Here is a 27,577-nt window from a genome sequence, read left to right as displayed (position 1 = left end):
GAGTGTTGTCAGCATCCCAGAGCATTTGTGTGGGGGGGGTGGGGGTGGGGGAGGGATTGGACAGGGCCGGGTTGGGGGGGGGGGGCGGTGGGGTGCTGTTTTCATCATTTCAAACAATCAGAGAGCTAACTCTTCTTTAAAAAAATGAAAAGCAGTTTCATTGACATGCAATACTGTATTAGTTTCAGATCTTGTTCTTAAAAGGAGAAGCAGACCCTTTTGCATGATGCTGAAAGGAAGCCTGAAACCAGCCCCTGCAGCAGCATAGGTAGCACCTCCAGAGCTGCCCCAGGGGACGTGGGGGCCATTGGGCTCACAGAGGTGGGGTGAGCCCCTGGGGAAGATGCAAGGGAAGATGCTTTGGGGGTGCAAAGCATCCACAGGTGGCTACAGTGGGTGTTTTTCAACCTGGAGGTGACACTGGCCCCTCCCTGCATCCACTGGACTCTCCCCCACCCCAGGCCTCCTGGCTCGGGCTCTGACTTTAGCTCTTGTGGGTCTCCCTGCTCAGCTGTCACCCTCCCACCGTCTCTGACTTGCACACAAGACTGGAAGGACCAAGCAAGCAGGCACCTGGAGCTTGGCAGAGAGGGGGGCGTGCATCTCCAATGAGATGCTCCAGAAATAGAGCTGGGATGGGAGAGGAAGCAAACAGGCTCCTGGAGGAACCAGAGGGAGGACGGTGAGACAGAGGAGCAGAGAGGGGCCCAGGGCCTCTCTTCTTCCCACACGGAAGGCACAGAACCCAGAAGAAAGGTGCAAGCAGGATACCAGCCCAGGTAAGCAGCAATACTGCCCCCCTCCCCAACATCTCCACCACTCCCCACCCCCCTGCACCCTCCACCCCTCCCCAAGGCAGCATGGGCCTTCTCCGAACACTGCCTGATGGCGACATCTGGGCACTGACTGTGGGGAGGCCATGGATGTATGTTTCTGCGTGAGTCACATACATTTGCATACATTTTACATTTTTATCTACAAAGGCTTAAACAAGCTATTTTCAGCATTTTTTTTCAAGCGAAAATGTTAGTTGCTCTCCTTAGCTCTGCTTTTTCCCCCTACATTCTGTCCAATCCTGTTCTAAACCTTCCGGTCCAGAACACAATATAGGGGAGAGGGGAGTGGGGCCTTGGAGACCAATAAGAAGGAACGCTTCTAATAATTAACAGAGGGTGCCTGCAGCGGACCTGGCTTGGATCTTAGTGCTTTGCTTACACAACAGCCTCACTATTATCTCAGTTCCCTCCATTTATCAGGTGAGCAAATCGAGGCCCTGAGCAGCTAAGTAACCCATCCAGACAGTAAATGGAGGGCCAAGCACGCTACCTCCACTGTCAGGGTTGAAAGTAGGGTGGCAGAGGTCTCTGGAAATCTCTGCTGGACCATGGGTTAAAGACTATCTTCTAGAAAACTCTTCCAGTCCTATTCCATCTCTGCACAACTGTCTCAAACATATGTGTCCCAGGAAAGGGCAGTTAGGTCAAGATCCCTTGATGGCTACATAGGATGGCTTCCAATGGACATTACCACCACAGGCCTTGACTCTAACCTTGGCTATAGGACAAGTGTGCGGAAGCACCAGGGTGACACGAGACCAGAACAGAAACCTCCAGATTCCTGTGGAAAGGAGGTGGGGGAGACCCAGTACCACATCCTAGGAAGGAAGGAGTTAAAGCCATTCTCACCCACGTTGTGCCCAAGGTGAGGTGCTCTGCCAGCAACCCCCTTCTGTCAGAGTAGCTGCGGGACGTTCCTGTGGACAGGCCACCCTGATTCAGCTAAGTGTGGACCTGCCCCTGCACCCCAAGGCGCTGAGTCAGCACCCATCGCACCTCGTCCTCCAAGCCTGCACTAACCATGTGCTGCCTCGTCCTTTGGGTGAACACACTCCACCTTCCCAGCCCTCCCTCTGGCCTGTGTACTCAGCCTGTCCTTGGCTCCTCACCTCGCACAGCAAGCGGCTGCGCCTGCCTCATCATCAGATTTAAGGGGGATTTAAGGGTTGGTTGGGCTTCCTTGGTGGCTCAGAGGATAAAGAACTGGCCTGCAATGCAGGAGACCAGGGTTCAATCCCTAGGTCGGGAAGATCCTCTGGAGAAGTGAATGGCTACCCACTCCAATATTCTTGCCTGGTGAATCCCATGGACAGAGGAGCCTGGTGGGCGATAGTCCATGAGGTCACAAAGAATCAGATATGACTGGAGCGACTAACACTTTCACTTTTAAGGGTTGGTTGCCAGAAGCACCGGGCTGATGATGTGGGCCAAAAGGGAAGAAGACGTATCCCATCTGAGGTCAGCAGTCTTGCCATTACATAATCCCCAGGGGTGTGCTACTCCCCATCTCTCCATTACCCAGCTCTTGCCTCTACCACCCACTTGGCCTGGGTGGGAAAAAGGGGACCATGCTTAGAACCAAAACTAGGTATTTCCACTTTTCTTCCCCCCTCACTGTTAGCAACTCAGCTCCACTGGGAACAATAGGAAGGCCTGGGAGTCCCTGTGGGGGTCACTGGTGATGAAGAGGATGTCTTTGCACCTCTCCCCACTCTGAGGTCTGCAGGGAGCACCAGGGTTTGCAGGTGGGATATACAGGTGGTCGGAGTGGGGTGGGGGTGGTCTCCACATTCAAATTAAAAACAAACAAATGACCTATACACAAAATCTCATTTGTACCCTCCCTTTAAAAGCTGGGATGAGGGACTTCCCTGATGGTCCAGTGACTGGGACTCTGGGCTTCCAATGCAGGGGGCAAGGGTTTGACTCCTGGTCGGGGAATTAGGATCACCCATGGCTGTGCAGCACAGCAAAAAAAAAAAAAGCCAAAACCTGGGACTGCGTATTTTTTCACTGCACCTTGTCCAGTGGATGAATGAGGCTCAGGTAGACCTCCAAGGCAGTCATACCTACACCATGCCCCTGGATCAGTTTTCTGCCAAAAGCCCAATAGACTGGCATTCAATAATACATGCTGAATAAATAAAGCTACTGACAGCTAACTTTGATTGAGTGCCTCTGAAGTGCCAGGCACTGCTCCATGCGCTTCACATAGACTGCCTCCCTCAGTCTTCATAACAAGCCAATGAGATCGGCACTACCATTCTCTCCATTCCTTCCCATAGAAACAGGAAGGTATGCTATTGGCCAGCTAGGAAATGAACTGAGATTCTGAATCCAGAGTCCACATGGGTAATCTCTGTGTTGGGCTGCAATGAGTGACTAAAAATGAATAAACAGAGGCAAGTTAAACTCAGGGAGGAAGAAATCAGAGCTACAGGAGGAATGTAACTCCAGAACCCCCCACAGCCACCAGTGATGAAGCAAAACGAGAACTGGTTCCCAGAGAAAACCACATGTCCTCCGTCAGGGCAGATGATCCTGGAGACAAGCTGGCTGCAATCAATCCAGTGACAATTTCCTGAACTCCAGTCCCAGCCAAACCCCACTGCTTCTATGCTTCAGGCCAGTCTCGAGCCTTGCCAGCCTCAGTTTTCCCATCCTTAGGTGGGCACCCACAGGGATGCCCCTCAGGCTTCCTATCTGCCCAGTAGCCCCCGGGATGGCCTGTTTCTGGTTCTTTGCTCCATTTCCTTTAAGCTCAACATAGCAAAGCAGTGCTTACTCTTCTAAGATTCACCCTTAGCCCTTGGGCCTGGAGAGAAGAAAATTCCCCAGGCCTCTCCTGGGTCACCTCTAAGTGGGCAGGTCTGGCTTAACAGTTCTGTCCTCTGCCCTCTTCCTCCCCATCTCTTCCCAGCCTCCTCGCTCTTCCAGCAGGCAGTGAGATCTACAGGGAGCACGGATTTACTGAAAGCCCTCCCTGCTTCTTCGTTTTCTCTTCCAAAGTTTATCTCACCTTGAGTCATGGGAAAGATGTAAGAGTCATGGCAAGATGTAAACTAGAAAATTCCATTCACCTTCTTGTTGCCTCCCTCGGTACCATGGCTGAGAGAAGCCTGGTGACATCCAGGTCCCTGCAGTGGTGAGGCTCCCCCCACGTCCCCCCACATTTCTTGGGAGCTGAGTTGAAGCCCCACTCCCATGGCTGGGGCCACAGTGAGTCCAGCATCCTGGGAACAGCATACTAGGCAAAGCTGCAATTTCGGGAGGGTCTCGGGCCAAGTTCTAGCTAAAGTGGCCCTCACCCGACGCGGCTCGGCTTGTTCCACCCAGGGCTCAACACAGAGGTTTCTGAGAGTGGATCCGAGGGATCAACAGTAGGTTCTGGTGCCCACCCCCTTCCTAAATGACTTACCACAGCATCCCCATCAGCATTTGGAAATAGGCAGGCAGAAGAGAGAAGCGAAGGATCCTCCAAGTCCCCAGAATCCAGAGACAAAGTTCAACGGCTCCAACCTTATCAGCCCCAAGTGAAGCAGAGGCAAGTCCATCTGGGGCCAGAGCTCACAGGCTGGCCCTCTGCCCTCCCGTGGCCACTATTCTCCTGAAGCTGGCTGTGCTTCTTGCTGTCTCGGCCAGAGTTCTGCAGATGACTCTCAGCCCCGCACTGTTCTGCCAGGAGCTCTGACGCCACCAGCCAGGCTGGCCCCCGTCCCTGTGAGGTCCAGGGGGGGCTTCAGGGGCTGAGGGCAGATTGTCAAGGAGACCAGCTCCAAGAGATGGCGGCTCAACATTCGAGAAAGTGAGGACAAAGGAGCATCAGAGCCTAGCCAGTGCGTTTCAGGATTACTGTTATAGTTAGCGGTGTGTGGCCCTGTCTCTTTAAGGACCAGGCCTCTTTAAGATGAGTTCCCTCTGCAGTCTTCTCTGCCACCAGTGGTCCTGCGGCAGACAACGGGGGCTCTTGAGCGCCATCTGGTGGTCCAACGGAGCAGCGCCTCAGCCAGCAGACTGTCCTGCCACCCTGGACACTGTCCAGCCAAGAGGCCTGGAAATGTCTGCAATAAAATCTCAGCTTCATCCACTGGATTTTTCACAGGGCTGCTAGGTTACAACTGTGAGAAAAGAGGCTATAGAAATCAGGGGGAGCTCCATTTGGGGCCAGGAGACAGCAGGAGCCCCCATGAGTGGCCTGGGAAGAAAAACCATCCCACTGGACAAAAGCTTCATTAAGATATTTGGACATGCGGGGACTTATCCAGTCTCTCTGTCAGCCATCTGCAGGACATAGGCAAAGCTGTATGTATCTTGTCCCCATAAACATTGGAGTTAGTAGTTCTCAATTAGGAGGTAAAGAATCCGCCTGCCAATGCAGGAGATGCAAGAGATGCAGGTTCGATCCCTGGGTTGGGAGGATCCCCTGGAGAAGGAATGACAACCCACTCCAGTATTCTTGCCTGGGAAACCCCATGGACAGAGGAGCTTAGAGTGCTATGGTCCATGGGGTCACAAAGAGGTTGGACACAACTGAGCACACACACGCCACACCACGCCCCACCAGGAGGTATTTGAAAATGTGGAGGAGCATTATAAAACCAGAGATGTTAAGATGTCCTGCAATATGCAGAACCGTCCCAAAGAATGTCTATCCCCAGATACCAACAGTGTTAAGGACACTATGTGGTTAGGAGGAACAGAGGCTTTTGGAAACTTGCTAAGTTTCCTTAGCAAGCTCATACCCACCCTGTTCTTTTCGCCATCTTTCTGCCTTTGGTGTCCTCCCTACACTTTACCTTTATGATGTCAGATGTGGAGAGAGGGACTGATCTGGCCCAGGCCACCTTCACCAGGGATGCCAGAGTGCCTGGCTGTCCCATCCCAAAAGCCAGGCACACACCTGCCCCAAGTGTGTGTTGGGTCATCATGCCCCTTGGATGGGAAAGACAGACTGGCTGGCAGCCTGACTCATGCCACTGGGAACCAGCAGATAGATTCTGAGAAGAGATTACAGAGGATCAGCCGCTCCTTCCCTCAAGAGAACACCCTGCCTTCCTTCCCCCATGGGTGATGCAACCTAGCCCAGCCCACTGTCTCTAAACTGTCCCATGACATCCATGTTTTACATAAGGCACTTTCATGTGCTGATCATGAAACCTGGCGAGTCCTAGTTTCTCCTTCCCCCAAGCTTACTGCTGCCTGTCCTGGACCGATCAGCTTAGTCTCACAGTCTGATGCCAGCGACTGACATGAGAAACCAACGCCCATGACGTAAGTTCTAAGGAAGAGAGTAGAAAAAAGAATGAAATGCTGTCTGCTGTGGTGAGTAGAAGCCCCACAGTGGTCACATCTGAGCTGGGTCTGCTGGTCTGAGAAGTCGCAGGCTCGTGAGGCTGACATCATAGCTAGAACGATCAGCTGGAGGAAACAGTTTTCCAGCATCCCCCAGCAGCTCGAGAACACTTCCCACTGCTGTCAGAAGGAAAAAACCACATCCCTGTAGTGGCACACAAGGCTTTGTGGCCTGGCCCCTCACCTCCTCTCAGCTTCACCTGTCACGCTCTCCTCCTGGCCCTCTCTTGCTTTCTCAGAACTTTTGTACAGGATGGTATCTCTGGTCAAAATGTTCCACCCGACTCTGTCTGGGTATCTCCTACTGTTCCCTCTAGTCTTTTTACATTTTTAAAAATTTGTTGGCTGCACTGAGTCCTCACTGTGGTGTGTGGGCTATTCGCTAGGAAGCTCTCCCTAACTATCAGACCAGAGAGCCCTGCATTTCTGATTACTCAGTGCTCTTGTAAATCACCTAATACCTATCTCTTCTGTTAGACTGAGAGCTCTGAGAAAGTAGGAACCTCATCCCTCTTGTTCACACTGTACACTTGGCACCTTGAAATAGTGGTTTCGATGAATGAATCAGTAAATGAATGAATGAATGAATGGCCAAATACGCTCTTGGTCACAAAGACCCTAAAATGAGTGAGTACAGAAGCTTCAGCCAATCCAGCTCTACCAACTGAAAAAGAACTGTTAGGGCCACTTGGAACATCGTGTTGAGAATAGACTGGTCATGTTCTCCGGAAAGACTCAGACAAACAACAGGATCCTAGAGTCAGATTTGGGGCAGGAGAATTGCTGTTCCAGTTAATTCTCTAACTGCTCACATGAAATCCCAACTAAAAACTCCCCAGTGCCCAGGGGTCCCTGGCTCAGCAGCCAGAACTGGATGCTGCACTCTTTTTCACCCAATCAGACACCAGTACGGAAATGGGATAGAAGCTGAGAAATGGTTCAGCCCAGTAAGAGAACTTTGGTCTCCATTCTCAGAGTCTTTCTCTTGGACCTGCCCCCAATTTGCATTTAATTTTGTTTTTAGACGAGGGAGGCAAATTGTAGTCCTCCTCTGGGAAAAAGCAGTCTCTGGGTGTGTGTGCCTGTCCTGTCTCACCTCCCGGTTAGGATGCGGACTCTGGGACTCAACTCCCCAGTCCCAGCGGGGCTGTCAGCTGAAGCTGTCCCTCACCCGTTCCCAGTGATAACTTTGATGCCCCTCCAACCCGGTGGCTCAGTGGTAAAGAATCTGCCTGCAGTGCAGGAGACACAGGAGATGTGAGTTCGATCCCTGGGTTGGGAAGATTCCCTGGACAGAAACCATGGCAACTCACTCCAATATTCTTGCTGGGAAAATCCCATGGACAGAGGAGCCTGTCCCCGAAAGACTACAGTCCATGGGGTCGCCGAAGAGTCAGACATGACCGGAGTGACTGAACATGCACACGCACACCTGGACAGATGGGAAATCTTGCTTTCAACCCCGTGATGGGAGAAGGATGATGGAAGCTGATTCTGGACACCCTGTCCTCCCAAGGACCTAGCCTGAAAGCTTCTGTAGGCTGCCTGATGGATGGACAGACAGACAGAGGGACAGGGCTTGGGCAGACCCTCTGAGGCTGCTGCACTCACTGAGCCAAGGTGACCACTGAGCAGGCCTGAGGGCCTTGGAGGGCAATATGCCAGACTCAGCCGGTCTGCTAGCACCTGCAAAAAGGGAAGCAGGTTTCCTTTCATTTTCTCTTCAGCACAACACAGGGACAAATATGACACCCAATTATTCGTCCAGGTCTGACTTGTTGGGCCTGAGGTCTATGATGGTCCAGAAAATCACCCTAGGCCACTGGGGTCAGTAATTCAGATGGTTAGTCCTCTAAGCTACCAGCCCAGCTCCTCACCCACTGCTTCATAAAGATGTTCTGGCATAGTTAATACCTTCCGTGTATTTCTCTCCCCTGAAATGAAAGGAAAGGACCTGATGGGAGGAGGCAGGGGTTGACAATAAAGGACAGAAGAATCGTAATAACAGTGCCAGTAATAACACTGACATGGTGTTCACTGTGGCGTGGCGGATCTAAGGGCTGCATGTTTTAAGGCCCTGGATTATCACAGTAACATCAACACTCTACTCCCTCTTCCCAACAGAAGTCCACTAAACCTGCTGTGTGACCTTAGGGGACATTCTTTCCCTCTCTGGGCCTTGGTTTCCTCACCATGACATGCATGCATGAAGGTGGCCCAGTCTATGATTCTTTGACAGACAGTAACCAGAAAATAGCTGAGAAGAGAGAGGAAAGCTTTCTTTCCTATGCCTCAGTGGCCCAAGACTTCAGGAAGTTCCATGGGTTTTGAGGGCTGGAAAACTTATTCATTACCCCATTGAATATTCCCTGAACCCCATATAAAGAAGATTGGGTTCTTTTGCCCAGGATGCTTCTGACAGTGGATATGAGATGTGCCCAGAAGTCACCAAGAGGCAAGGCAGCAGCTGCTGGGCCCAGAGAGTGGTCTGGACAGTGTGTTATGGAGGGAAGGGAGAGTCACCCCTTGGAACTGAGTTGATGACTAAACGCTCCTTGAAGGAAGTGCCATTTGAACCCTGGGCCTGGAAGGACATCTCCTATTTCGCTGGCAAAAAATGGTGGGGTGTGGAGACAGGGCATTCTGGAGGAAGGAAAGCATAAGTGATTACACAGAGGCGAAAAGGGGGTGAGGAGGGGACCAGATGGATGAATGGGGAGAAGTTTCTTTTGGGAACTAGGGGAATATATTGCTAATCTAACGTGTGACCTCAGCATGAATCAGGAACACGACAGAATCTGCAGCTTCTCCTGTCCTAGGCCTGTCCTTATAGAGAAGCCTGTCTGGGATACCTCCTACCCTCTGCAGTGCCCACAAAGGCTCAGGACCACCTCCCCTCCCTGTGAGTTTGGGGGCAGAGACATCCATTCCTGAAAGCCCTTTAGGCAATGTGTCCCTAGCTTCACCAGTATTTATGTTCCGGGCACTGTGTTGAGCACATGACTCTTACTCTTTTCTTTCCAGCTTTACTGAGATGTAATTGACAAATGGCATTGTGTAAGTTTAGGGTCTACAGTGTAATGACTTGATATAAGTATGCATTGTGAAATGATGACCGCAACAAGGTTAGGTAACACGTTTACCATCACACACAGTTACTTCTTATGCGTGTGTGGTGAGACCATTTAAGATCTACTCTGAGAAGTTTTTAAAATTCTTTCTTTCTTTCTTTGGCTGCATCGGGTCTCAGTTGTGGTGTGCAGGATCTTTAGCTGCGGCATGTGGGATCCAGTTCCCTGACCAGGGATCAAACCCAGGGCTTCCTGCATTGGGAGCTTGGAGCCCTAGCCACTGGACCACCAGGGAAGTCCCTCTGAGAACATTTCAAGAATTCAGTACAGTATTGTTGGCTAGAGTCACCATGTTGTACATTAGGTCCCCAGAACTCATTCATCTTATAACTGAAAGTTCGTACCCTTTAACCAACATCTCCCCATTTCCGCCATCCTCCAGGCCCTGCTCACCACCATTCTACTTTTTGTTTTTATGTCACTCTGACCATAGATACATGACACTTCAATGTGGCAGACACAATCATCACCCCTACTTTGTAGAAGAGACTCAAAAGTCTAGTAAGTGGTAGAACCAACTTCACACTCAGGTGTGACTGGGGGCAGAGTCCAAGCTCTCAATAGCTTTTATGGACTGAATGTTTGTGCATCCCCCCAAATGCAGAGGTTGAAGCCCTACTCCTCATTGTGAAGGTATTTGATGGTCTTTGAGAGGTAATTAGGTTTGGATGAGGTCATGAGGGTGGGGTCCCTGTGATGGGACTGCTATTACCCTCAGAGGAAGAAGAGAGGGGGACTTCCCTGGTGGTCTGGTGGTTAAGAATCCACCTGACAATGCAGGGGGCATGGGTTCGATCCCTGGTCCAGGAAGATCCCACATACCGTGGAGCATCTAAGCCCATGAGCCGCAACTTCTGAAGCCCATGGGCTCTAGTGCCTGTGCACTACAACAAAGAGAAGCTCCTGCTCTGCAACTGGAGAAAGCCTGCTCACAGCAATGAAGACCTAGCACAACCAAGAAAACAAACAAACAAAGAAATAAATAAAGAAACGGACTTTCCCAGCGGTCCAGTGGTTAAGCCTTCATGCTTCCAATGCAGGGGGTGTGGATTCAATCCCTGGTAGGGGAACTAGATCCCACATGCTGCAGGGCATGACCCCTCCCCCCAAAAAAAAGAAAGAAATACCCTAAAAAAAGAAGAGACCAGAGGTCTCTCTCTGACATGTGGACACACAGCAAGAAGGCAGCGACCAGGGAGAGAGTCCTCGCCTCACCAAGAACTCAATCATGCTGGCACCTTGATCTTGGACTTCCCAGCCTCCAGAACTGGGAGAAAGGAACTCTTGTTGTTTAAGCCACTCAGCTTATAGTATTTTGTTGCAGCAGCCTGAGCTAAGACACCCACCACATGACTGTGCCTGTCCACCAGTCCTGACGCTGCAGAAGGCATCTTAGCCTTCTGACATCACAAGATTCTTCACTGGCAAGGGAGTCAAATTCCCCGGGCATACCGGGCAGCTTTGACACCTGATGCTAACATGGATTTATCTGCAGAGCTCTGAGAGCTATTCTCCAGACAAAAAAAGGAGGACACAAAGGGACTTCCCTGCAGGTCTAGTGATTAAGACTCTGTGCTTCCCCAGCAGGGGGCACGTGTTTGATCCCTGGTTGGGGAGCTAAGATCCTGCATGCCACCTGGCACGTCCACCCCCACCCCCAAAAAAAGCCCCAGAGAAAACACAAAGATGTGTTTCCATCCTTTCTCCTCAACTGAAGTCTGATAAGCTCTGGGGTCTTTCAATTACTCCTTAGTCATGAGGCCTGTACCTGGAGTGTCCCTGGGGGTAAGAGTACTTTGCAATACATTAGGAGGCGGACATGGCAACCCCCTCCAGTATTCTTGCCTGGAGACTTGCCATGGACAGTGAGGCCTGGTGGGCTACAGTCCACGGGGTTGCAAAGAGTCAGACACAATTAAGCGACAGAGCAATGACAAGTCTCAGGGATATGTCTCTCACATAAGCAGCCCCCAGCTGTGCCTGGCTCAGGTTCAGCCAAGTATTGTAAGGAGCATTTTAAGGACAATTAACCTTTGAGGAACCTCTCAGTGGAGAAAGCAGGAGAAAACTGCGGTATCAGCTCTATATCCTATGCTATCCAAATTTTCATGTCTTCACTGTCCTGGCCCTGAAAAAGAAAGAAGATCAGTATGCTCAAAACTTTTCTCGAAATTTCTTTGTTCTCTGAACAGAGATAGACGTCTGTGGGAAGATAACACCACCCAGTGAGGGAAAAGAGGTTCACTTTCCTAGGGAAGGACCCTGTACTTCTGAGAAACCTTCCCACAGAACCTCAAAAAGTAAAGACTCTGAGGAATTTCAGTTCCCCCTGCAGCGCCATCTGGCCAGAAGCACTGTTCAGAGCTGTGTTCGTGTGCGCTCAGTTGCTTTAGTCGTGTCCCAAGTCTTTGAGACCCCAAAGACTGTTGCCCGCCAGACTCCTCTGCCCACGGGATTCTCCAGCCAAGAATCCTGGAGTGGATTGCTATCCCCTCCTCCAGGGGATCTTCCCAACCCAGAGATCGAACCCACGTCTCTTATGTCTCCTGCATTGGCAGGCGGGTTCTTCACCACTAGCATCACCTGGGAAGCCCCTTCAGTGCTGCAGGGGTTGGCAAGTCTTTGAGACATCACTCCTACAAAGGCAGCCCCCAGCTCTAACTGGCCCAGGCTCAGCTGAGAATTAGTATTATTTTTTCTAGTATTTTTTAATTTGGCTGCACGGTGTCTTAGTTGCGGCATGTGGGCTCTAGTTCCCTGACCAGGGATCGAACCCAGGTCCTCCTGCATTGGGAGTGTGGAGTCTTATCCACTCAGCTGAGTGTTATTAAGAGGAACTTAGACTCTTTTCCAGAGCCACTGGGAAACAGGGCCTGATCTCAAGCTCTGGATGGAGAGGGTGAGGACTGGGAGCTGCAGCAGCCTCGGCTTCCAGCTGAATGATTTCAGCTGTCTGCCCCTGCGCATCCCTTCTACAATGGGCCCCATACCCAATGTCTAGTCTGACGCGTGGCGGACAGGAAGACGCTCTCCCTCTGCCTCCTCACCCCTCCGGAGTCTCAAGCTCTGGAGACATCCTATGACTTGGAGGAAATGTGGCTCCTCCCCCTAACCCTGCTCTCATGGCCCGGAGTCTTTTAGACAGCTCATTGCCCAATCCCCTCCAAGCCCCACTGAGTTCTTTCCCAGGTTCCTATTTCTACCTGATTACGCAAGTTTCTTTCCTCTAAGAAGCCACATGCTTGTTACATGGGGGTGCCTGTAGGTCACCAGCAGACAGATGGGAGGTGCTGGGAACAGTCCCCTTTCTGGATCCCAGAGCCTTCAGGGGTGCTGAAGCGTCCCTTTAGGAGCGTCCCAGGAGACCTGGGACCAGCCAGGAGAGACAGTGCAGCCCCAAATGATGTCTTGACTGGGTTTTCAGTTTCCCTGGACAGCAGTCTCTTTTGCAGGAGGCCCCTGCCCATGGGCTGTATGCCAGGCAGTCCCAAGCAGAAGACAGTAGCGGCCACTCTTTACGGTCCAGGAAGGACGTGGAGCCTCTTCTTAGCACCAGCTGGACGTGGCTCCAGGCCCTCTCTGCCCTTCAGGTCCCCGGCTCTTCAGGCAAATGCAACTGTTGGAGCAAAGCTGCTGAGACAGGAGGCTTTGGGGCTGGGTGGCTAGGACCTCCACAAAGGAGGTTAGTTCTCTGGGTACCCTTAGGGAGGCTGGGGCTTCCCAGGTGGCGTTAGTAGTAAAGACTCCGCCTGCCAAGGCAGGAGATGCAAGGGACGTGGGTTCAATCCCTGGGTCAGGAAGACCCCGTGGAGGAGGGCATGGCAACCCACTCCAGTATTCTTGCCTGGAGAATCCCATGGACAGAGGAGCCTGGCAGTCTCCAGCTCATGGGGTCGCAAGGAGTCTGAGCTGACTTTTTTCTGAAGGTAAGAGGGATGCTTTTGTAAAAAGACACCCTATTTGCCTCCCACAGCAACTAACCACAGATGAGGAAGCAGCCACAGAGAACCCTGGCGGGGCTTCTGGTCCCAGGGCCACACATGGGGCTGTACACGCCAGCAGGCCATGTTTCCTTCCAGGCCCACAAGGTGCTCCAACTTCCTGCAAGACCGTGAACGCCAACAGCATGACACGTGGGCAGCGTTTCTGCTGACTTCTAATGTAGCTTTCAGGACCAAAGACGGAAGAGATTCTGCCTTGTCTGGGAGAACACAGCCTGGGCCACTAACAGCAGCTGACCGTCCACCTGGTTTGCCTAATCTTGCCAGCAAAGGAGCCTGGTCCCAAGGACGAGACACTCCTTTCGCAAGCCTGTTCTTCCCAGGGAGCTGGTGAAGGTGAGGAAGCTTTTGTCGGGGAGTGGTCAGGGTTACAGATAGCTTGTTTTGGAACACAAGCTGGTTGGGATGAATGGGGAAACAGGAACCAGGCTGAGGGCCTGCTGTGAAGAACACCCAAGCTGTTCCTCTCAGAAGCCATGCTGCAATTAGCACCCTGTCATTTGCTCATTTGTATGCATTTCACATGTCATCAGAGACCTCAGAGAAGGTGTGAAGTGTATAGGCAGTTGGCTTTTTTTTTTCAAACTGTAAGTTTATACAATTTGCTTTTCCTGTTGTGAAATTAATAAAGTCACAATTTAAAAAAAAATTTAGACAATAAAAGAGTAAAATGTGATCTGTGAATGTACCACCCCGTTAGCAATTTTCAGCCCCTGCTGGTACGTGCACAAAGGGGTCTTTTTTAAAAAAAAAATTAGAGTACAGTTCTTTACAATGCTGTGTTAGTTTCTGTACGACAACATGAATCAGCTATATGTAGATGTATATCCCCTCCCTCCTGAGCCTCCCTCCCAGCCCTCATTCCATCCCTCTAGGTCACCACAGAGGACCAAGTTGAGCTCCTTGTGCTACACAGAGGTTCCTCCTAGCTATCTATTTCACACATGGTAGTATATACATTGAGGCTTCCTAGGTGGTGCTTGTGGTAAAGAACCAGCTTGCCAATGCAGGAGAAGTGGATTCGATCCCTGGGTCAGGAAGATCTCCTGGAGGAGGGCATGACAACCTACTCCAGCATTCTTGCCTGGAGAATCCCATGGACAGAGGATCCTGGCAGGTTACAGTCCATGGAATCGCAAAGAGTTGGACACGACTGAAGTGACTTAGCACGCACAGTGGGGCTTCCCTAGTGTTAAGAATCCATCTGCAGGTGATGCGGGTTCTGTCCCTGGGTCACAAAGATCCCCTGGGGAAGGAAATGGCAACCCACTCCAGGATTCTTGCCTGGAGAATCCCATGGAAAGAGGAGTCTGACGGGCTATAGTTCACGGGGTCACAAAGAGTCAGATATGACTGAGCAACAACAAAGTGTATATATGTCAGTGCTACTCTCAATTCATCCCACCTTCTTCCTCCTCCACTGTGTCTACAAAGCCATTCTCTATGTCTATATCTCTATTCCTGCCCTGCAAATAGGGTCACCAGTACCATTTTTATAGATTCTTCCTATATATATATCCGTTGACATATGTTATTGGTTTTTCAGGGGGTCCTTACACAGTCATGGAGAAAGAAATAGCAATCCACTCCAGGATTCTTGCCTGGAGAATCCCATGGACAGAGGTGGGCTACAGTCCATGGGGTCGCAAAGAGTCGGACACGACTGAGCGACTATCACTCACATAGTCAGAAAGCAGCTCTCCAAAGCATACGCAGGAGCTTCTCGGCCTCTGATCCTCAGCCAGTCCAGCTCTCATTCTCTCCGCCTGTCCTGTGATGTCCAGCAGGCCAAGTGTGCTACCCAGATAAGCTATGACCTCACTCTGCTCAGGGCCTCCTTGACCCCAAACGCAAAGATGAGCTCCCATGTGGAAACACTAGTTCACTGTCCAGGTTTGTTCACGGCGCAGGTGAGATGTCTCTGCTTCCTTGGGGGAGGGAGGAACATCAGCTGCTGGTCAGCACCATCCAGGGACACCAGAAGTAAAGTCTCATCTGCAGAGTAGGAAGCTGAGAGCTGCTGGGGTCGGGGTAGGGGGCTGGGAGTCCTGGGGTGGCCCAGGGCCACCCCTCGGAGGGGCTGGCCTAGTGACATCAGCCTTACAGCAAAGGAAGCTGAGGAGGAGGAGGGGAGGAAGAAGCAGGGAGACTGGCAGACAAACTCAGGCGTGAGCTAACTGCCCAAACCCTAAACCCTGGCAGAGACAGAAAGAGTGGAGGCCGTTCCCATCTCAGGAGGGTAGGACAGAGAAGTGCCTTTTTCACACGGTGGCAGATGCAGTAAATGCCAGTGTTTGCAGAGCACCCTGGGGAAGGAGACAAAGCTGCCAGCTGTCAGAGGTGAGGAGGGCCATTCCTCTGCCCCATGACTTGGCCTGAGGCTAAGATGTCAATATTTCTCCACCCTTCAGTGAGTTCTAGGCACCCAGATAGGGAAGCTCTGGGAGAGGGATTGGGGGAGGTGGTTTTCAGCTTCCAACAAAGGCGCTCAAGGTGCCACAGGCTTCAGAAGCATTTCTACTTTTTAAGCTAATTAATTATTTGGCTGCACTGGGTCTCAGTTGCAGCACGCGGGATCTTCAGTCTTCGTTGCAGCATGCAGGATTCTCAGTTGTGGCACGTGGGATCTAGTTCCCTGACCAGGGATTGAACCCAGGGTCCCCTGTATTGGGAGCTCTGTGTCCTAGCCACTGGACCACTAGGGAAGTCCCTCATAAGCATTTCTGATTTTAGAAGCCCTCACACTGCCAAGAAAAAAATCAGTGAAACCCCCTCTAGGGCAGCAATGCCAGCCCCCACAGCAGGTGAAATGAGGCAATGTCCAGGTGAATTTACTCACACACCCAGACAACGGGGCTGAGGGCACACGTCCCAGGAGGACATCCTATCCGCTGGGCACGGCTGCTGACAAGCCAGAACTGATAGCCTGGAGGTGAATGCCACAGCTTGGGCCAGAAGTTGCTTGTGCCAATCTTGTCAAAAGGTTCCTGTTTCTCAGCCAAGGGGGAGACTGATACTTACTTTTACAAAGACAAAACTGCCAACACAGTTCTGTCAACAGGAACCTTTTGACAAGATTGGCACAACCAATGTCTGGTTGTGCCTTTGTAGCAGCTCTTCTCTGATGCTCTGAACCTGAGCCCACCCCAGGTGCCTGGGGGTAGAGACACCTGCTAATTCCCTGGGGCATTGCTACCAGGTCAGTGCAAGCAGCGGCATTGCCCAGAGCGGCTCACATCAGCAACAGCCTTAAAGGGTCGGCTTCTGGGCTGCTTCTATTCCGGATACAGAGCTTAATGCTGAAGGTCAGGATGTGGGTTCTGGACCTGGGTTCAAGATCTGGTGTCCTTAAGCAATTCAACCTCTCTGAGCCTCAATTTCTTTCATTGTAATATAATAGTAATGGTAGCTGTCTTAACAGCACAGTTGAGAGGATTAAATGAGATTAACAGATGTAATACCCCCAGGGCAGTGCCTGCCCCATCATATCCACCCAAGCAAAGTTATTATAGCTATTAACATTATGTGGGTTGAATTTTACATATGCGCGCGCGCGCGCGCGCGCACACACACACACACACACACACACACACTTTATACCTCTCTCTTGAGAGCCAAAACAAGGCAAAAAGTGAAACAGCCCCGCTGAAAAGATTACCGCAAGCCTAAAGCAGAGACACGATGACTGATACTGAGGTCCCCAAAGCCAAACCACACTCTTTGTTCTCTGTAGTTGTCTCATTGTTACTGCAGAGTTAACTTTTTAGCATTTTTAAGTGTCAAAGCAACCCTATTCTTCTTAAGTGTGTCCCCTTGTATTTTGCTATTCAATAGCAGCTGGAATAAGAAAAAGAAAAACATAATCTCTTTGCCTTCAAGTCAGGACTGTCATACTTGAGTGAGGCAGGAACTTCTACATTGCTAAAGGTCCTTGTAAGATTTCAAGGGCAATGGAAGCTGAAAATTGTATTGAGTACAATTTATAAGCTCTCCTGAGAAACAGAATTTTCTCCAGGGCACCAAGGTAGAGTACCCTCTTTGAGAAAAAGGGAAACTGAGGTCTGAAGTGTTAAAATGTGTTCAAAGCAAAAAAAGAAAGAGTAAGGTATATGCATAGTCAAAGCTATGGTTTTTCCAGTAGTCATGTACGGATGTGAGAGTTGGACCATAAATAAGGTTAAGCGCCAAAGAATTGATGCTTTCCAACTGTAGTGTTGAAGAAAACTCTTGAGAGTCCCTTGGACAGCAAGGAGATCCAATCAGTCACTCCTAAGGGAAATCAATCCTGAATATCCATTGGAAGGACTGATGCTGAAGCTCCAATACTTTGGCCACCTGATGTGAAGAGACAACTCAATAGAAAAGACTCTGATGCTGGGAAAGACTGAAAGCTAAAGGAGAAGAGGGCAACAGAGGATGAGATAGCATCACCTACTTAACGGACATGAGTTTGAGCAAACTCCGGGAGTTTGGTGAAGGACAGGGAAGCCTGGTGTGCTGCAATCCATGGGGTTGCAGAGTCAGACACGACTGAGCAACAACAATTTTATGTTAAAATGATAAACCTTGGATTACCCAAAGTAAATACTCAATCAAAATCTTTGACCAATTGACTTCCTTGGCAGTCTAATGGTTAGGATTCTGTGCATCCACTGCAGGGGGCACAGGTTCAATCCTTGGGAAACTAAAATCCCACATGCCACATGGTGCTGCCAAAAAAAAATCCTGGACCAAGAAACAAATTTTCTTAAAATCTGAAATTCGCATATCCACCTCCCCCTTAAGGCACACACACTACACAAACTTCACACAAGTTATAAATTTTAAGGCATGTCTGAGTATTACAACAGGGACATGTGATCCAGAAGGACCTCTTATAATAACAGATTCAGCTATGCTAGAACCCCATAGCTTACATCAAACAGAAAATGTCTATTGCTCAGCTTGAATTTCAAGTGTGATGGCTCATTCTAAACTGCAAATGGAAAGGTTATCCCTCCTGCCTTTTCATATACTCTTCAGCGAAGAGTACCCAAACACAAATGAGCTAGGAAAACACACACACACACACACACACACACACGTTCATATTTAAGGGCATTTAAGGGTATTTTCCCTGTGGACAAGGAGGTCCAACTTCCCAGCACTCTTCTGAAGGATCCTCCCTCCCACATGGTGTGCCCACCAGCGCTTAATAACGCTTTCTCATGCTTTCACATGTTAGCCCTTGGTAAATGTTCCATGAAATCTGATGATCCTGTTAGAAAGGGAATATGATTCATAATCATCTATTCCTAACCCACAGACCCTTGATGAAAGCCTGCCTAGGTTTAGGGTTTAGAAACACGGCTGGAAACAGTTGGCTTGAAGATTAATGGCTCTCTAATTTAAAGGAGGCGGCCCTAGACGCCTGCAGCATTGGTAAATTCCGCTACCCGCCCCGCCCCCCCAGTTCTCCATTAGGTCACATGAGCTAATGGAGAAGATCCTGGGAAGGCCCCCTCGCTTGGGGCTTCTGACCCTAGCGGGGCTCTCCGCCAGCTCCCAGGGGGCGGGGCCGCAGGCTCCGGGTCACATGACAGGGGCTGCGGCATTTAAATGTGAAATTGAGCACCGGCAGCTAAACCTCACTGGCAACCGACGCTGCCCCCGCCTGCACGCATGACTAATCCGACATCAAATCAGAAACCCCATGGTGGCCTGCAGCTCAAGGAGGAGCCGGGTAGGCGAGGCGGCCTGGGTTTCCGAGGTCTACGCACTTAATTGCGATGCAAATGAATTCTCGCAGGAAGTCAGATGCCACAACGCTCTGGGGGCCTCAGCATTTGGGAGGTGGTGGTGAAGGAAGGCCTAGGCTCTCCTCAAAACCGAGGGTGTAGTATTTGTTGTGGGTCTTGACACGCCTAGGCCAAACAGCAGGAAGCGGCAGAACTGACGGCGGGAGGTGAAACCAGCTCCAGCCTTTATTCTGTCTTTAAAATAAATACATAGATTAAAGAGTTTTCATTTTCTGGCCTTGGTGCTGGGTCCATTGGGGAAATCCTGGAGCAGAGCAGAAGTGAGGGTGAAGGCACAGGTCCACCTGCCCAAGGCGCCAGGCCGGTCCCATTTCTTCTCTGCCTGGCCTCCAGCTCTTCCCAGCTGAAGCCACTTTCAGGGTCTCCAGGATTCCCCCAGGGCACTTGGGGAAAGTGTTAAGAGTCCCGAGCACCCAAAAACTTTTCCTAGAGGTACTTCAAGGAAGGCTTATCAACAAGACCTAGCAAAAGGGAAGATCTGAAATCCAGATGTGGGTGGCCTGAAATTAAAATTGTACACCTAGGTCCTGCCCACTCAGGTCTCCCAAAAGACAGCTGCCAGGGGAGAGTATAGCTGAGTTGAGAGACCCCAGTGCCCCTTGGGACTCCCTCAGACCCATTTTGAGTTTGTAAGAAATACACCACTGAGCAAGACTCATTTTTTTTTTTTTTCTTTTTTGAATATAACAAAGAAGAGGAAATAAGAATAGACAGCATATTAAAAAGAGACATTACTTTGCCAACAAAGGTCCATCTAGTCAAAGCTATGGTTTTTCTAGTAGCCATGTATGAATGTGAGAGTTGGACTATAAAGAAAGCTGAGTGCTGAAGAATTGATGCTTTTGAACTGTGGTGTTGGAGAAGACTCTTGAGAGTCCCTTGGACAGCAAGGAGATCCAACCAGTCCATCCTAAAGGAAATCAGTCCTGAATATTCATTGGAAGGACTGATGCTGAAGCTGAAATAACAATACTTTGGCCACTTATGCAAAGAACTGACTCATTTGAAAGACCCCGATGTTGGGAAAGATTGAAGGCAGAAGGACAAGGGGACAACAGAGAATGAGATGGTTGGATGGCAACACCGACTCAATGGACATGAGTTTGAGTAAGCTCCGGGAGTTGGTGATGGACAGGGAGGCCTGGTGTGCTGCAGTCCATGGGGCTGCAAAGAGCTGGATACGACTGAGTGACTGAACTGAACTGAACTGAAAGAATATAAGAAAAGAGACTGTACCTTATTAGTAATCCGGGTCTTATTTACATCAAGATGCATTTTTGCCCATTGAAAGTGAAAGTCGCTCAGTTATGTCTGACTCTTTGCAACCCCATGGAATTCTCCAGGCCAGAATATTGGAGTGGGTGGCCTTTCTCTTCTCCAGGGGATCTTCCCAACCCAGGAATTGAACCCAGGTCTTCCGCATTGCAGGCAGGTTCCTTACCAGCTGAGCCACAAGGGAAGCTTGGCCCAAATGAAATATAATAACAAAAGTTGGTGAGAGACTTAAAGGGTTCTCTCAAAAAGTATGGTGGTAGGTAGTATATACTGGAACAACATTTTTGGAGGACATTTTTGAACAATATTAATGTTTTATTTTACTTATTTTTTTAATATTTTAAGCTATTTCTTTTTAAAAATATTTATTTTAAAAAATATTTATCTATTTGACTGCTTCGGGTCTTAGTTCCAGCCCTCCGGCTTCTCTCTAGTTGTGGTGTGTAGGCTTAGTTGCTTTGTGGCATAAGTACGCACACGAGGGATCTTACTTCCCCTACTGCAGGTTGAACCTGCCTCCTGTCCAGTGGAAGGTGGATTCTTAACCGCTAGACCAGCAGGGAAGTCCTACCTATGAATATTTTAAATGCATGTATTTTTCAACTTTGCAATTCCTTATTTTCTAGAGAAATATTCACGCAGGTGTACACACAGACTGTGTACCATACATGGTTTTTCACCATGGCGTTGTTTGGAGTAGCAGAAATTGGGATACCCTGCTAAGGATGAGATCTGTCCTGTTGCCTTTTTTCTAGCAAGAGGTGCTGGGGGGAAAAAATGCTCTTGGAATCACAAACCTTATAACCTATCATTCCTTGGGCAGCTTCTCTTGGAAGATCAACCACTTTGGAGCCACTGACTTCAGAGACGGCCTCCCTGCTACAATCTAGGAAAGAGTATCAGAGGTCTGCCTGTGTTCTGAGGATTTGAAAAGAGAAGTTGCCTGACCCCCTATGGGTCCCCAGGGATGGAAAGGAAGTCGTGGTGGAAGCTAGAACTTGTCCCATCTGGCCTCCCTGGGCAGACTAACACATGGGAAGCAGCTCTGCCTGGGACCTGAAGGCATCAGGAGCTCCCCATCTCATCCTTCATTCAAAAGGCTGAAGGTGTCAGGAGCTCAGCATGGAGGGATGGACGTTCTCCTCTACAAGAATAGCAGCAGCCTGGGCAGGGTGTTGGTCAGTGCATTCCCATGCCACCTCTGTGTCCCAGGGGCATCTGCTGGCCTGTGAAGTGAGAAGTCCTTCCGGTTAAGGAGACCCAAGTCCTCTGCCAACTTGGGTGTACCAGCACCAAGCACTGCTCCCTCTTTGACTCTGTAAAGGAGAGCTTCGAGGAGCTGGTAGGACTTCCTGCTGGTAGGCACATGGGCACTGGAACTGAAGAAAGAAGCAAAAGTGCCAGATGATGTGCCCTCAAGATTGTGGAGCAGGTGCTACCACTTTCATAACTACTGGTCAACCAGCAAAGATGTGGTTAGTATTTGAACAGCAGTGGCTGCCAACAGTTTGGAGAGACCTACCTTGTGAGGTCTCTCCGGGTCTTATGAGGCAGTTGAAGATGGCAAGCCCATAGCATGGGTCTCTATTGTCTATACCTTTAGGTGGTGAAAACCTGCTTACCAGCCTAGTCCCACAGTGAGACTGCAGGCCCTTGACGCAGAGGTTTGAACCCCTCCTGGTTCACTGCTTGGCACAATTCAGGTGTCCATAAAGTTGCTTTATTGGTGCCAGTCTCCTTTTCTCCTAGATAGAGGAGTTTATAGTAGCCCAGAATTGATCTCTCATAGCCGAAAAATCAGACACGCAATGCTTTACTCTTGGGAACCTGTTTTGAAGTAGGTAGTGTTTTATTTTTCAAATTCTTCTCTTTTAACTCTCTTATACTTGGTGATTTAGATACCTCATAGACACTGAAAATTAGAGTGAAGATACTTCATTGACCTTTTTATTCATGGGTGTAGAGGTTATAAGTACTCCATGTTCTCACAGTGACTTTCAAAAAAATACCAGAAAGAATACCATTTATCAAAGTCCACCAGGTTTGCTATTGATAAACTCAGCAAATTTACAAATCACAGCAAAACTGTCATGTTAATACCACAGTGGTCCCTGCTTCCAAAGACCACACACACACACATGTATTTCATGACACCTAAATCTAAATCAGTGAAGGCTGATCTCTTTGAGAGAGACAGAAAGTAATGGGATTTGGAAAGGCAGAAACTCAGCTTACCTGTGTTGGGACTTGGGGACTTGTCACCTGGCTGGGAAGATGTGACCCTACCTCAGTGCCCTTCTTTCCTGGAGCTCAGTAGGAAGAATGTGAGTGAGCAGTCACACCTGGAACCTTATACCTGCAAACCCCATGATCATTATCTCAGGGCAGCAAGAGGGTCACCTGCATGATCCAAAGCACACCTGGCCAGATCTCAATGGACTTCTCTGTACCACTGTCCAAGTCTCACTCAGCTTTCTGCTGCTGTGTTTGCCTTCAGGCCAAAGGTCACCTTAGGCTGCTTCCTCCCTCTGACTGCCTGCTGGCTCCAAACACAAATGGATTATTTTATCAACTGTCTGGCAACTCTTTATCTACTCACACAAACTCAAAAAGGCTTTGTTTCTTCCACCTTTTGCTTAGAAGCATCTGAAGTTCTTAAGTAAACTGGAGATTTTTTTTTTTTGGCTTCCTATTTAATGTCAACCTTTGGGCTGTATGGACAGACACAGCCTCACCAGCCATGAACCAGCAAACCCTACTCCAAGTATACACACGAAAGAATTGAAAGCAGGGTCTCAAAAAGACCTGTACACCAATGTCACAGCAGCTTTATTCACAGTAGCTAAAACATGGAAGCAAACCAAGTATCCACTGATAGAGGAATGGATAAGCAGACTCTGGTGTGTACTGGAATATAATTCAGCCATAAAAAGGAAGGAAATTCTGCCATCTGCTACAGCATGGATGAACCTTGAGGACACTGCGCTAAGTGAAATAAGCCAGTCACAAAAAGACAAATACTGTATGATTCCACTTCTAGGAGGTACTCACAGGGTAGACAAATTTCTAGAGACAGAAAGTTGAATGGTGATTGCCAGAGCCAGTGGGAAGTGGGGGGTGGAGAGTTAGGGTTTAATGGGTATAGAGCTTCAGTTTTACAAGATGAAAAGAATTACAGAGATACATAGTGGTCGTGGCTGCAAAATGTTATGAATGTACTTAATACTACTGAATGGTACACTTAAAATGGTTAAAAATGATAAATTTTGTTATGTGTAGTTTACCACAATAAACTTTTTTGAAAAAAAAGAGATGATTTAGATAGCCTTTTCACATTTGGGGGTAACTGTAATAAAATTTCTTTTTCAACAAAACTATAAAAATGCACATCAAAAAACAACAATAAGAAATACCAGGCATTGACCACCACCTCATATTAAGCACTCAGCAAAGCCTCCCGGACTCTGGGGAGCTAGGCTGGCTACTGAGAATCCCCTTGGACCTGTTAGAATTCAGATTCCAGGTTTCATCTGCTGGGATTCCACTTCAATGGAATGTGGCAACAGCAATCTGTCTTTTTAAGGTTTTCCTGAAGAGAATTCTGATTTGCAATCAGTACTTTATCTAGATGATTCCAGAAGTAGAATGATAGTTTAGTAATTTCCTTAATTATTCTTTCAAGTTAATCAGCAAACATGTGTCAAGCAGGTAGGACACAAAGGCAGTGGCCAGTGCTAGGAAAACAGAGGGCAAATAATAATATAAGCTACTTATTGAGCGCTCACTAGGCACAGAAGTGAAATAACTTTTAAAGATCCTCACAGCTAGTAAATCTGACTCCAGAGCCTGCACTGTTTACCCCTAGAAGACAGTTCCTACCTTCAGCAAGCCTTGTGAGGTAGAGGTGTCATTGAACTTACCATAATTAGAGGCAGAATGAAACAAGTCTTAAATTGAGATGTGAAGACAAGTCCTAGGGTAGGAGCCATATCTGGGACCAGAGTTTGGACTCCAGAGATTTTTTTTACCAGTGAAAAGACTGTGAAATATCCCAGCCTATTCTGGAATGGAGTCGCAGAGAATCAGCCCCTCTGACCACGAGACAGATCCACAGAGTTTTTTCTAACGGGTCTTTCTTTAAGACATGGTCCCAAACTACAGCCCAGGGACCAAGGGAGAAAGCTAGCTATTTCCACTTTTCAGTTTCTAAAACCTCTGGATTTTGTGATGTGCTCAGGGTGGGAGTTGTATCAGACAGGGAAGTGGTCAGAGGAAAAACTGCAGATTCTGGGTTTTCTTTCCACGTGGTGCCTGCAACCGACTCACCCAGAGGCTGTGATTCAGGGTCAGAGACAGCTCTCTGTCAAGGTGGGACCTAACAGCAGGAAGATGACCCTGCTGGAGGTGCCTAAGCAGATATTATTTAGTCTGAATTAAGGCTTCAGAGGTTGAAGATCATTCCTAACTCAGAAGAAGTTCTTCTATGTTGGCAGAGACACGGTATTAACCCCGCAGTGACTGCGTGTCTTCAAAGAGCCACAAAGGCTCTGTGGCTCCAAAGAAACAAACTGGTTAAAAAAAAAAAGAGGCAGTGTAAGAGTCTATTTTGAGGAGGTGTGAAATGCTCTATGGGGGCTTCTTTTTTCTCTCTCTCTCTTTTTTTTGTTCTAATCCTAAAGATTAGCTATTAGAGAACTGCTCCAACCTAAACATTTATTTTGGCTTTCATTAATATTTAGAATTTATGATACTAGTATATTTTATTGTATCCTCTTTCTCTTTCCCTTTCAATTTTTTTTTGGCTGCGCTAGGCCTTCGTTGCTTGACGCAGGCTTTCCCCAGTTGTGTCAATCGGGGGCTACTCTCTGTTGCAGTGCTTGAGCTCCTCTTGTAGCAGAACACAGGCTCTAGGTACGTGGGCTTCAGTAGTTACAGCATACAGGTTCAGTAGTTGTGGTGCCCGGGCTTAGCTGCTCCTCAGCATGTGGAATCTTCGCTGACCAGGGATCGAACCTCTGTCCACCGCATTGGGAGGTGGATTCCCCACCACTGTGCCACCAGGGAAGTCCTGCCTTAAGTTTTAAGTTCCCTACCTTAACAAGGCTAAATGCTAAATGTGTACAATTAACTTGAAGCAAAGAGAGACTTGAGATTTGAAAATAGAAATTCTGATTGTAAATGTCTTTTTTCCCATTACTTTGGCGGCTATTTCCATGTACATGTAAGCACAATGCCTAAGTTATATTTCTTTCCAGATAAGGAACATGGATGAAATACAACTGCCCAAATCTAATTTTGATATCAGTGCTTTCATAGTATGAATGAATTTGAAGCATAAAATGAAAAAAAAAAGGTTGTTTCTCTCCTTCTCCCCCCATCAAAAAACCCCCAAAACAATGTATTCACCCTTGCAGACATTTCATAGGTGAAATGGAAGAAGAAAATAGGCCCAAGGAGATGTTGATTTGGGGGCTTATTTAATAAGATCCTGGTGGCAAAGACAGGTGACGGTCCACCAGAGATTCCTGTCCCAGTCCCCTCCCCAAAGTAAGGCTGTTACTGGGGACCAGCTACCCAATCAGGGGCTACACATGCCAGGACCCCTGCATCTAAGACGGGCATGTGCTTCATCTTTGCCAGTGGAGCATAAACAGAAGAAATGGGTATCTGTTCTGGGCTGAGAGAGTTAAGAAGCAAGTGTGCCTTCACTCTCTTGCTGCCAAATGCCCTCTGATGACAGAAGGACAGGGATCCGGAGGAGGGCAGCTCCACAAGGGTATGGGAGCCTGGATTCTCAGCAATACCATGAAGCAAACCAGCCCACCGGAACACGTGCAGACACTACACTTAAGCCTGTTAAGCCGCTGATACTTCGTTACAGGGGGGCTTCCCACGTGGCACAGTGGTAAAGAATCCGCCCACCAATGCAGGAGATGCAGGAGACTTGGGTTTGATCCCAGGGGAAGATCCTCTGGAGGAGGACGTGGCAACCCACTCCAGTATTCTTGCCTGGAAAAGAATGGACAGAGGAGCCTGGCGAGCTACAGTCCATGGGGTCGCAGAGTCAGACATGACTGAGTGACTAGGCACGCATTTTGTTAGAGTGGGCATGTTAATTCCAAGGTGCTGAGATTGGGAACTGGAAGAGGCAGGAGACACTTATTAGTGAGTTAAGAGGCACACTAGGTAATAAATACAATTTTTTCTTCTATGGAAAATTCTGACACAAAGATTATCATCTCAAATGTCTAAAATGCTAGGCAGGTATGTAGTGTCATACTAGCGTATATGAACACCTAAGTCGTTCTTATTATGTAACAAGCACACTCTATTCTAAGCACTTATTCTAACTCACTTAGTTCTCACAGATTTTCGAGGTAAACAATTATAACCCCCATTTAGCAGATGCGGAAACTGAGGCCCACAGAGGTTAAGTAATTTGCCTAAAGTCACACAGGTAGTAAGTGGCAGAGGCAGGATGCAAGGCCAGGCAGCTCTGTTCACACTGTACACACTCTTCTCACTGTGGGTGGATAAAGGTGGATGAAACTGAGGCAATCAGAGAAATCACGTCCAGTCTCAAGGGGTCAGCTACTCAGTGCCGCTCACACGTATTGTCAACCTTCCCATCTTTCAAGAAAACTCAGAAAATCCAAATTTTATGTGAAACCTCCCAATTAAAAAAATTTTTAACCCCCTACAGCCCAAACAAAGAACATCAGCAGACTGCATGTAGCCCGGGGCCAGGCCAGCCACTTGCCATTCCTGCTTTCAGAACAGCTGTCTCCAAGGACCACACTGTCTACCCACTTGTCCAAAGGCCCTGGGGAATCCTCGGTCTGGAAGCCAGAAGAAGCGTCAACTCTGCAAACAACAGCTCCTTCAGGCACGCTGATATGAATAATTAATTTCTGTTTTCTCACTGCCAGCCCACAAAGGTTACCAACAAGCTCGGCATTCAGGAAGAACACCATGACCTTCTGAGACAATGAGGACAGGCGTGGGGGGTCCTGGGGGTGCATGGGGAGCCCCATAATGAAGTCCTGCATGGTGGCCTGGGCTCAAAGGGAGCCTGTGGCTGCAGGCACGGGCCTGTGTGCAGGCTCCCCGCCTGGCTGCCTCCACGGGGCCATCAGAGCATCCGAGAGGCTCGTTAGAGATGTGACACTCTGTGGCCTTCTCCG

At 48.9% G+C, this 27,577-nt stretch overlaps 1 protein-coding gene and 1 long non-coding RNA gene across 2 annotated transcripts in view; one reads left to right on the top strand and one right to left on the bottom strand.

Moving 5' to 3' along the window:
* The window catches only part of ABR (ABR activator of RhoGEF and GTPase), a 192,998-nt gene that overhangs the window by 148,754 nt on the left and 16,667 nt on the right, over positions 1-27,577 (bottom strand). The gene's annotated exons all lie outside the window — the stretch shown is intronic.
* On the top strand, positions 409-25,683 carry LOC133057013 (uncharacterized). The gene is made up of 3 exons (XR_009692954.1): positions 409-779; positions 13,293-13,656; positions 21,217-25,683. It is a non-coding gene; the product is annotated as an uncharacterized LOC133057013 (long non-coding RNA).

This window comes from Dama dama, chromosome 5, assembly GCF_033118175.1.
Source record: "Dama dama isolate Ldn47 chromosome 5, ASM3311817v1, whole genome shotgun sequence".
In the NCBI taxonomy this organism is placed as follows: domain Eukaryota; kingdom Metazoa; phylum Chordata; class Mammalia; order Artiodactyla; family Cervidae; genus Dama; species Dama dama.
The sequence above is the reverse complement of the archived record's forward strand: the minus strand, read 5'-3'. Positions and strand labels throughout refer to the sequence as shown.